The sequence below is a fragment of the Microcaecilia unicolor genome, chromosome 6 (genome assembly GCF_901765095.1).
Source record: "Microcaecilia unicolor chromosome 6, aMicUni1.1, whole genome shotgun sequence".
Lineage (NCBI taxonomy): Eukaryota > Metazoa > Chordata > Amphibia > Gymnophiona > Siphonopidae > Microcaecilia > Microcaecilia unicolor.
In genome coordinates this window covers 61,961,065-61,972,931 of record NC_044036.1, presented here as the reverse complement: position 1 = coordinate 61,972,931, position 11,867 = coordinate 61,961,065, and the positions used below count along the sequence as shown (strand labels likewise).

General features: G+C 42.3%; 1 protein-coding gene across 6 annotated transcripts in view; it reads left to right on the top strand.

Moving 5' to 3' along the window:
- Positions 1-3,774: 3,774 nt before the first annotated feature.
- Positions 3,775-11,867, top strand: part of SSX2IP (SSX family member 2 interacting protein) — a 49,143-nt gene continuing 41,050 nt past the window's right edge. For 5 of the 6 annotated variants that reach the window (XM_030205776.1, XM_030205774.1, XM_030205777.1 and 2 more), the window contains exon 1: positions 4,694-4,795. The gene's annotated coding sequence lies outside the window, so the exon portion shown is untranslated. Of the gene's footprint in view, positions 3,829-4,693; positions 4,796-11,867 lie in introns of those variants that run through there. The other variant, XM_030205773.1, reaches the window with a different exon arrangement.

Below are 11,867 nucleotides of genomic sequence, written 5' to 3'. Positions count from 1 at the left end.
GCTATTTTACTGCAGCTGATAAAATGCCCCCCCCCCCCCCCGCAAATGGCCACACAGTAAGATAACATTTACTGCATGGCCACGCGGTGGGGAGCTCTTACCGCCACTAAGGGCTCCTGCGGTAACCGATGCCCAATTACCACTGGGTTACAGCCACGCTAGAAAAAAGTAAGACATTTCCATAGTGCCGGAAATGGTGCATGCTTGACCCAGAACTACCGCTGGCAGCCGTCTTGGGCCACCGGCAGTTCAGATTTAGCGTGCGGTAAGCCTGCATTGGGTTTACCACCACTTTGTAAATGACCTCCCCTTAATTAGCAACCAAACTCACAATGGAGTCCCATATACTATCATAGCCTGATTAATACCTGTAAAAAGAGCAGGAAGGAAAAAAAAAAACCCTCTCTAAAAAAACAGAACAATTCCCACCCACAAAACAGGTTTAAAGTTGAAACCACACCAAAATGCACCAAGCATTCAGTCCAAAAATATCAAAACATCCAAAAATTGTTTACACTTCACAGAAAAGTCAACACTTATCTGAAAAATGGCAGTTCACAGTTCATGAAATCCTTTTACTTATAGATGAATCCTTCAATCGACGTTTGAAATCCAACATATGAAAACTTCAAGTGTACCCTATAGTCTTTACACCTCAACAACAGCCTCTTGTTTCACAATTGCTGATGCGTCAGGAGGATAAGGACGCCATTGTGAGCTGGTTGCTAATTAAAGGCACCACCCAGGAGCTTTGAGTCAACATTTTGTTTAATTATTAAGATTTTCAGGATCACTGGGTGCACTAAACATACAGACCTTTTGATTAATGTTATACCAGAGCCACAGAAAGTAGAAGCCCATGAGTGATAGTCTGAATATGGTTATTGGGAGCCAAGAAAGGTTTCTCATCTAATTTAACGAGTAAGGCACTCTTTGAAGGAACATCATTAATTTTTTAGATTGTAAGCTCTATTGAGCAGGGACTGTCTCTCTGTGTCAGGTGTTCAGCACTGCGTGCGTCTGGTAGTGCTATACAAATGCTAATAATAATAATAATGTCTAATATCTAATCCACCTTGTCACCTCCATCTTAACTATGTATTTTCTCTTTTCCGGAATTGGTGATCACCATTACGGAACAATGTAAGCCACATTGAGCCTGCAAATAGGTGGGGAAATGTGGGATATAAATGCTACAAATAAAATAAATGGGCATCAGGAAAAGCTTTAGAAACAAAGCTCTGTCTCTGGTCCTATTCAAATTTTTGAGGCTGCTTTTAACTGTTCAATACTCATGTTGTCTTCATCATTCCCATAATAAATGTAACTCTCTAATCCATTGGTTCCCAAACCTGGTCCTGGAGGAACCCCAGCCAGTCAGGTTTTCAGGATAGCCACAATGAATATTCATGAGAGAGATCTGCATGCACTGCCTCCACCTCATGCTAATCTATCTCATGAATATCCATTGTGGATATCCTGAAAACCTGACTGGCTGGTGTGCCTCCAGGACCATTCCCAGGGATGCATGTCATGAACTGCTTCCCAGGGAATCAGGCCTACCTCACCTACCTACACCACCAGCCTAACCTTACCATCTGCTGGAAGTAGAGAAATATTGAAGGATGCCAGCAGGCACCAGCCTTTATACCAATGAGGTCGCTAGAAAAGTTCAGATTCTCTACCTTCATCTGCTGGTCAGGAAAGCACATGACCCATTGGTGCAGACTGTTCTAGTAGGACAATAAGGAATACTCTTTTACAAAACAAAAATGTCAGTTTTGAAATTCATCTCTATGTTCATTTGTTTAAGGCTCACAGACATTTTGCCTAGTTTTATTAAATAATAAATGTACAACTGTTCCATTTTAGGGATTCTGCCTAGTTCACTATGACGTATCACCCACTAGAATGGCGTAGCTGTTATGTCCATGGAGCTTCTCTCCATCAAGAATGGAGAAACATCCTTTATAGATATAGATACCTTTACTGGCCTAATGTGTTGCCAAAGTAATTTTACAATATGGAAAACCGAAGAGAAGCAGACCACATGGAAAACACGGGCTTTATTTGTCAATTTTAACTCCCAACCTGGGTTAGCTTATGATTTTTTGACTCGCCACAATTGAGCAATGTTGGATCTGGGGCTGGAAGGGAAGGATCAATGAAGGATGAACAATGCTGGATCTTGGGCTGGGAGGGAATACAGATAGTGGACAATGGAAGAGCAGGTGGAGGGAGACATGGGCTAGAGGGAAGAAAAAAAAAGAGAGAGAGATGTTAGATCCAGGGCAGAAGGGAGTGAATGAGAGATGCTGAAAAATGGGAGGGAGGGGAGAGAGAGAGAGAGAGAAATGAGGGGGGGGGGGGGGGGGGGGGGGGGGGGGGAGAGAACAGCAGGAAAGAGAGAATGAGAAATTTAATTTTGGCATTTATAATCCGCTTAACCATTAAATTCAAGGTGGAGGGCAATCACACGTTATAAACAGATACTTTGTCCCTAGAGGGCTCACAATCTTGAATTTTGTACCTGAGGCAATGGAGGTGATTTGCCCAGGATCACAAGGAGCTGCAGTGGGAATTGAACCCAGGACACCAGGATCAAAGCCCACTGCACTAACCAGTAGGACACGCCTCCATATGGGGGTGGGGTGAGGAGATTTGCTGGACCACAGGTGGAACAGGAGGGAAGAAAGAAGGGACAAGAAAATGCTGGGGGGAGAGGGGGGGGTGAAGTGGAATGGTCAGAGAAACGTTAGGCTATGAGAGTGAGGGAGCAGATGGTGGGGACGCTGGGAACCATTTGTGAGAATTGGGAAGGTGGCAAGGAGATGAATGGGAGGAGGATAGCGAGTATAAATATGGTAAAGGGGAGTAGAAGAAAGACAGAAGGGAATAGGAAGAAAGGGAAGGAGTGAAATGTGAAATGGAAAAGCTAACAGTTGAGAGGAGATGGAAAGCTGATAGATGAAAATAAAAAGGAGAAGGGTGTGAAAGACAATGGCCTCCTTTTACAAAGCAGTGCTACCAATTAGCGGAGTGCAAAATGTGAAGAAGCCCATTCAATTCCCATTGGCTTCTTCACATTCAGTGCACACTAATTGATAGTGTCGCTCTGTAAAAATAGACCAGTGAAATTGGAGAGGACAGAAAGGAAAAAAAAAGGAAGGAAAAAGCTAAAAGGGAAAGAACAATATTTCAGAGGCAGGTGTTTTGAGGAGGAAAAAAGTCAAATGGGCAGCAGTCACTGAAAGAATTAACAGAAGACAGGAAGCAGAAAAGAGAAACTAGGTCCAACATGATGGAAAAATAAAATGTCCAGATAAACAGGTACAAAAAAGTATTTTGTTTTGAATTTATTAAAAAGAATATGTTAGCTTTAGGAAACGTGAATAGCAAATGTCTTTATATTGTGTTCACTAGAAAGGAAATGCATTTCTATTTTTATTTCTCCAATATTGCAGTACATGCCACAAAGGCATTTCCCGTTCAATTTTTGCCTAAATATTTTTTTCTAATTTGTGATCTCTTGTTCTGTATTTGGTGAGACACTGTGCATGTGTGGTAATAATGGTAGGTGGGCAGAATGGGGGACAGGGAGGAGAGGGAACTGTTTTTACCTGGGTCTCAGCATGTCTGACACCAGTCCTGATACTTGCTGTAGCTGGAGAGGATTCCCAAGCTCTGCCAGCTGTGGACTTCCAAGATGGCCAAAACTCCCTTCTACCAAGCTTGGTAGTTAGCTGCAGTGTGCCTGAGTTGCTGATGCCAACTGAGCATGTGCAGGGTGCTGACATTGGTGACTGTCTGATGGTTACACCTAGCCTGGTAAGAGTGAGTTCTGGTTGCCTTCAGAGGTCTTCAGTTTGGGGATTTTCTCCAGGTAACATATTTATACTTTGAGATGGGAGGCACCAGGAGGAGGGGTGGAGAGTGGTGACTGAGAGAACATTTTGTGCCCATCCACTTTGGCCTCAGAGGCCCCACCCAAATTTCCTGGCTATGCCACCGATACACATCTATAGAATTTTATAAAAGCCACGTTCACATGTAGGCACATGTTTCACATACAAAAAATGTTTTGTAAAATTATATTCAAAGTGGTTGAGACAAAATTCTTCCTCGAAGTTACAACAGTAAAATAAAGCTACAACGAATTGAAAGGTTTTATATTTCTAGACTCAAAGGCAGTATGTGTGGGAACGTACAGCACATGTATAAGGCAATGCATGCACGGGTAAACCTGAGTGCAATGCAGGAGCGTAGGAGACGCTTCGCAGGCTCGTGATGCCGTTTACTTGACACACGAAGCCTATAGCAAACTCCTGCTCTGGCTCTCTCCTTAGGGATTACCAGGGGCAGGTCCTGTGTCCTTCCTCCGGGCAGTTCCCGGACAACCGCAACATGGAGATATCAACGCTTCCAAAGGCGGTGAGAGACAAGTAGACGCTCAACAAGTAACACCCGACCGACACTTCCACCCCTCTCCTCCTTCCCCTTCAATCAGTGCAGCTTCTCTCCGAGTCCGAGCCCCCCCCCCCCTTGAAACTTGTGTTCGAAGTCGCCGCCCGGCAATTCATACAGGTTGTTGCCTAGGCTTTCCTTCTCCAGCGCCCCGCCCCCTCTGACGTAACTTCTTTCCCTCTGCCGCGTCCCACCCTGCCTGAAACAGTGAGTCGCGTCAGAGGGGGCGGGACACCAGAGAAGGAAAGCTTCGGGGCCGGTCCTAGGCAACCTGTATGAATTGCTGGTGGTGCTGCTGCCGCCTCCGCCATCCTTGAAAACAAGTTTGAAGGTAGGATGCGGGGGAGTGAGAACGAGGCAGACAGATGCCGCACCGCGAGTGAAGTAGGGAAGTGGAGGAGGGAGAGAGGTGGGAAGGGTGTCCCGGGTCCTTGAATGTCTTTCAAGAGAGGGATGTTCTGTATGTGAACGCGGTGCGACGCTTGGGATTCCTTATGTTTTGCAGAATGAGGCCCTGTCCGCGTGGGAAAAGCCTACCTGTCCGACTCTCTTCCGCCCACCTGTTACAGTGCTGTCGGCTCATTTGGCTCTGTTAGTCTTCCATTATCCTTGGGCTGGCGGTTTTTTCGGATTTAATATTAAAAACGGCTACGCACGCTAAGGATAATCTGTATTAAAAATAAGCCGAGCCCGTCTTTTTTTTCTTGCCGGAAAATTATGCGCGGGTTCTGGTGTGCAAAATGTGTTATTTAGGTGAACTCCAGTCTTCTAGATCGTAAGCTCTTTGAGCAGGGACTGTCTTTTTTTGTGTGTATGGTGTACAGCGCTGCGTATGCCTTGTAGTGCTATAGAAATAAGTAGTAGTAGTAGTTGGCTTGTACGTTTCTTATAGTTTAAGCCATATTGGAGGCAGCATAGGACCAAGATTTTTGTTTCACCTGTAAAACATATAGTATCACTTTGGGGTCTGGACCGGTAGCTTCCCTTTTAATCCTAAACGCGAATATCTCGGTAAGTTTTAATTTAGACAGTGCCCGGGGTGATGTCATTAAAGCTCAGGTTTATGAGGAATTTTCAGTTCCACATACTCCCCCCCCCCCCCTTTTTTTTTTTTAGCTGGTTCTGTGATGTAGCTAAAGGTAAAAGGCAAGAAGAAGTGGAGGAAATTGATGTTTTGTCAATTTTTTTCTTTTTATTTAAGTGAAATTATACAATTACCATGCTTACTACAACATGTCAGGAAATACAGCCATAAAACAAAAAAAAGAGAAAAACTCCCCATTATCGTTAAAGAAAAATACTGCCTTTTTCAGATCACATAGGCCAAGAAAAGAAAATATTACAAGAAAATTCTTAGAGTAAATCAATACATTGGAAGGAGAAACTAACAGCGCTGTGTACGTCCTGTAGCATTATAGAAATTAAATAAGTAGTAGTAGTAGCAGCCAGCGTTACAGTGGATTAAGTAGGGGAATTTGAGGTAGTTGCAATAGTTCCCTCTCGACCAACTACAACATTCAATATCTGTTTAGGGTCTAAAAAGAAGTAAGTAGAAGTAGAACCATGCAAACTTATTAAAATTCTACAGGGAAATTTTAAGAGAAATGAAGCCCCCAGGGCCAAAACCCTGGGCTTAAGCACAAGGAATTCCCTGCACCTCTTTAGTGTTTCACTTGAAAAGTCAGGAGGAATTTAAATTTTTGAAGTCATAAACAGATTATTTATAAACCAAAAATATAAACAAAGAATATTATCTCTATCAAGTTCTAGGGCAAACGTCTTAGTGAGGGTCAAGGTTCAGTCACAGTTTCCGGGGAGCTTTCTAGAAAGTCAGTAAGGTTTATAACTTGTTGGGATCCAGTTGGCTCTTCCTCATTTTTAATTCTCTTTTAATTCCTGTAACATTGTGCCCAAAGAAGTATACCCTCTGAAATATTAAGCACTTCTGGAAATATTTCTTAAGCATTTCTGCTGCTGGCATCAGGAGATTTTGAAAAGTTTAGGAACCTTAAGTTATTCTTCTGATCTGATTTTCCAGTCATTCCACCCTTTGGGCAAATCTCTCTCTCTTTTATAGTTGCTGATCAAAATTCCTGTACATCTTTAACAGATTCCTCAGCTGAGGTAGTTGCAGCTGTTCCAGAGCTAGAGTCAAATTGTTCTTGCAAAGATTTGGTATCCAAATTAGACTTGGAAGGTAACAGCAAAAGAGAAAATTGCACACCTTGAATTGCATCCCACAAAGACCCAAGAGTCACAATGGCCTGTCTTACCAACTTGCCTTGACACAACGCTGCACCATTTACTCCAGTCCCCAATGCAGCCACTAATCTGAGTTGCACACTTGAAGTGACAGGAGGTTACAGGCAGGGTTTCCTCACCTCCTGAGAAGAAACCGCTCTCCCCTATCCGGAATACTCATACTGCTCGAAGTGCTTCCGGGTCTCGGGGGCATCTTCTGCAGAGGGCTCGATAAGGCTTCCTTCTCGCTACTGCTGTGGACCCTGCTAAAATGTCAGATTCTCCCTCTGGTCGGAATCCAAACCTATCCAGTGTGGTCTGACCTGTTGTCAAAGCCACACCGGGGATGGGAGGAATTCCCTGTGTCTCCACCTTCCTTTTCCCCATCAAGAATCGGGAAAGAAAAGACAGGTAAGCAAAAACAGAAACACCCTGGAGCTTATGACCAGATGTCCTGTTCATCCGCCATCTTGGCCCTTCTCTTCTAATTTGGTATTTTCATAGGACTAATTGAACAAATAATGTCTGGAAGTGCTGTGTATTTAGACAAGGGCTTGACACTTGGATCTGATTCCTGGTCAAAAAAAAACTGAAATAGGGTAAGGGTCAGAAGCAGTATTTACAGCTTGATTCCATTCTTCCCCCCTCCCCCCTATTTATTTATTTTATTTGGATTTTGCTCACACCTTTTTCAGTAGTAGCTCAAGGTGAGTTACATTCAGGTACACTGGATATTTCTTTGTCCCAGGTGGGCTCACCTTTCACCTTTGTTGTCTTTATGGGGCAGAGCTGTCAAGAGTCCTGTAGTGTTTATGTGCACTATTATGTTATGAAGCTCTGACACCTGGAGGCTGCTTAAGGAGAACTAGAAGAAAGATGTTACCTGTTGATGGTGGGTGCACATGTGGGATCTACTTCTTAGACAGGCCGTAGATGTATCTATGAGAATTTTTTTTTTTTTACTACAAATGTACACCAGTAAAAGGACTTAAACACTGTGTGGTGGTGGGGGGGGGGGGGGGGGGGGGGGGTCATGTTCAGCTGTCATTAAGACTGGTAGTACTGAGCTCCAACTAGGTGACTACATTGAAAACATAAAAGAATAGGATGAAGCTGCAGGGTTTACAAAAATCATAGATTTTTCTGTCTTCTGAAAATAACACTTAATGCTAAGTTTCAGTTCTGTGGGCCTTAGTTACCTTGGACACCTGCCATAGTAACAAATGGTAAGAAAAGCTGCTTGGGAACAGCAGACCCCTGGAAAGTGGCATTCACCATCTGTTACAGACTGATCAGAGTTTACATGGCTAGAGCCCCTATGTGCAGGGTCTTCAGCTTTACATTCCCTCCCCCTCCCCCAATCCCCAAAGGATGGAAAGGGGGAGGGTTGCATCAGCATGTGAAGCATAGGCCACTCTAAACAGTGCAGATATTCTTAGGTAAATACTCTCCTAGTTAGAGCAGCAGCTTAGACTGAAATGCTCCACTGTAAGTGTATGCAGTGCTGTATCAAGGGTGAGCACAACAGTTTTTACAGCCTGTGCACCAAAGGTTTCACCTTTGTTGTCTTTATGGGGCAGAGCTGTCTAGACTAGTCCTTTGTAGTGTTTGTGTGCACTATTATGTTATGAAGCTCTGACACCTGGAGGTTGCTTAAGGAGAACTAGAAGAGAGATGTCCTTCCACAGTTATGAGCAGTTCTTTTAATAGAAAGAGTTCTAAAATTTTAAAATCAGTTACTGAAGCACTTTTAGTTATGTCAGCTGCCATCTGGGGTGGAAATACTGTAAAGTGAACCCTAGAAACCTGCTTTATTTTTATAACTTGAGCTGTCAGTCTCCTGGGAAACCAGCTCATTGATCTTCATTTTGTATTGTGTTCAGACAGTAGTAGAGATTACTGAAACACTAATGGCCTACTATAGCATTTTGCATTTCTATAAGCAGGGATTAAAAAAATGTACATAAAACTGGGTACCTTTTGAAAACATTTTAGGCAAGGAATTTTTATTTATGTTTTGCTGCTTTTGTTTCCTTTTTCTTCCTTCCTCCCTCCAGGTACCAGATTTCAGACTGCCTGTCATTTAAAACAGCTGTGACAAGAATGATAATGCATAGCTTATATTTTACTCAGTAGCAAAGGATGTGCTTCGCTTCACTCTTCTCTAATATCTTTTGGATTTATAGTACTGAATGAGCATTCTCCAAGGGTCATTTAATGGGACCTTGTCCCTTGAAGGTTTATATTGATTAATATTTAGTAATGAGAGATTTGTCCATGGCTCATCATTAATGTTTACCGACAATAGAATAGATCCATGCTAATGTTGCTTAAAAGGGAATGTCTGACAATTGTTTAATTGTAGATGTTACACAGTGAATATTTAAACTGAGCTGAAGCTCATCATGGGCTCTGTGTAGGATAAGCCACTTTTTTTCCTCCCCCCCCCCCTCCCTTTTTACTCCACATGATGACTTGGCAACCTTTGCTGGCTGAATGCTGGGTGGGGAACTCAAATGTAACAGAATAGGATAGAACTTGGGATGTGGTGGGGAGAGGGGGGGCAGTAAAAAGACAGTTAAAATGGGTCATTGGTTCCAGAGAAGTAAGCCCTCTCCTTTTTCTTTTTTTTAAAGGTCCAAAACATCCCTATAGGAGAGGTTCAGATTCCCATCTGTAGCATAGAAAGTTAACATACCGTGAATCCTTTGCAAATAAGGATTTTCAAACTACCTGTTCCTCTCCCAAGCCCTGCAAACAGCCCCACCCCTAAATAAATATGCAGACACACACACACTACAAATTTCTTGGTTGTGATGTGTGCTCCACTTTATTTATTAGCATTTATTTACCACCTTTTTGAAAGAATTCACTCAAGGCGGTGTACAGTAAGAATAAATCAAACATAAGCATAAACAATTACAGCAGTAAAAATATTCAAATACAGAGTATGGCATAGTATACTACTTAGTGTCAACACAATATGTAAGAGAATATTTTAATAAACAACATAGGGTGTAAGCAAAGATGGAACATATTCAGATTTCATTTTCTTTTTTTCTGCTGTAAAACTGAACTGACTGAATAATTCAAGTACAAAGTACATCAGCAGTTATAGGTAGGGTAGATTGGCAAACTAGGAAAATATCTAGTTCAGGGGAGCCTTGTCAGATGTGCTCAGGTATTAATCTACAAACAAACCTTTTCCGGAGATGGGAAGGTGGTAGAACTAGAGGACATGAAATGAGGTTGAAGGGGGGCAGACTCAAGAAAAATGTCAGGAAGTTGTTTTTTTCACGGAGAGAGTGGTGGATACTTGGAATGCCCTCCTGAGGGAGGTGGTGGAGATGAAAACGGTAACGGAATTCAAAAATGCATGGGATAAACATAAAGGAATCCTGTTCAGTAGAAATGAATCCTCAGAAGCTTAGCAGAGATTGGGTTGCAGCACCAGTATTTAGGAGGCGGGACTAGTGCTGGGCAGACTTCTACAGTCTGTGCCCTGAAAATGGCAGATACAAATCAAGATAATGATCTAGAGCTCGTTGATGGTCTATGAGTCTCACAAAAAATCAAATCATAGTATAGTGACCTCTACTATGTGATGTCTAATAAAGTGTTATTTTAAAGTGTTTTTCTTATAAAGAGGAAAAAGCCTCAAACCCAGGCAAATGCTCCTTCTGTTGAACCCAACTTTAGGGAGTGTTGCCTGATCATCACTGGCTAAAAAAAACCTCTTATATGGTTCTGTGCCCCTCGCAACACTTTCAACAATGTGTAACAGAGTCTGAGGGTTACTTATCTTACTGCCGTTAAATTACTGTGCGTTCTGATATGCAGTCACACTCTTTTTAATCCCGTCCATGGCCCGACTTCAGCCCAAGTTTCGCCTCCTGCATCAGGGTCCATGGGATTACTTTTTTGACAGGTTCTTTTTCACAAGAAAGGACGGCTATTATCTCTCTCTTGAAGGCCCAGTGGTGCTTTTTTTGTCTGTGTCTGATATGGCAATGACAGGAAGAGGAATTAGATACGTTTGTAACTTGGATGAACACCTGTCATAGCAACATCAAATTTACTAGCAACCATTCTAGGACGGTGATACGTTTTCTGGACATAGAGATAACTATTAAAGGACATAAATTTATTACAAAGGTTTTCTGGAAATCTACAGATAGAAACACTTTTTTTTGGCAATATAAAAGTTGTAATCCTGTTAAATTAAAGAACAGTTTACCCTTTCCCCAATTTTTAAGATATCAAAGAATCTGTGAAAGAAAATGTGACTTCAGAGAGCAAGCTAAACCAAGGATCAGCTTGTCTTTCTCCCTTGGCTGTTCATAGCTTTAGTTCACAGGATAATAGCAAAACACCCATTCTTTGTGATTCTGATAGTTCTGGATTGGCTCATGGTCCTTGATATGCAGATTTTCTGCTTCTATTAGTGGGTTCTTTCATACTGTTTCCAGTAGGACTGGGCTTTCTTTATCAAGGTTCTGTGTCTTGGAAGATCCACTTCCCTTTTGCCTTAAGGCTCAGCCCTTGAAAGGTCTCACCTGAAAGAGATATTTTTCAGCCTCTGTCATTGTAGGCCTTCAGTATAGTAGCAGATGGTCTAAATTCTTAGCTTATGTGAGGGCTTGAAGAGTTTTGAGCACTTAGTGTTCAGAAAACAATATATCCCCTTGGAAAGTGAATATCCCTTGATTCTCTTTTTTGCAGAAGTGACTAGAGAGATTTCTCTCTTAATTTGCTTAATGTACAGTGGCAGCAATCTCTTGTTTCAGGGGCAAAATTGGTAGGTTTCTGTTGAAGCCTAACTAAATAAATGCATCTCTTCTCCCACCAGAATGGTTGTGGCACAGTGGGATCTTAATTTTGGCACAGTCATCATTGGCTAGGCTGCCTTTTGAACCTCGCTCTGATTTCCTTGAAAGATCTGTCTTAAGATCAGTTTTTCTGGTTGCCATGTGTTTATCTAGGAGGACTTGAGTTGTAGCCCTTTCCTGTAGGGATCTCTAACTGTCTGTTACCACTCAAGACAATTCCCTCCTTTTTTGCTGAAAGTGGTATCTCCATTTTCATTTGAGTCCGATGTTTCTTTTTTTCTGTTTGCTTTCCAACCTTCCAGAGAAGGATTTAATATTACTCTGTGTAAGCTG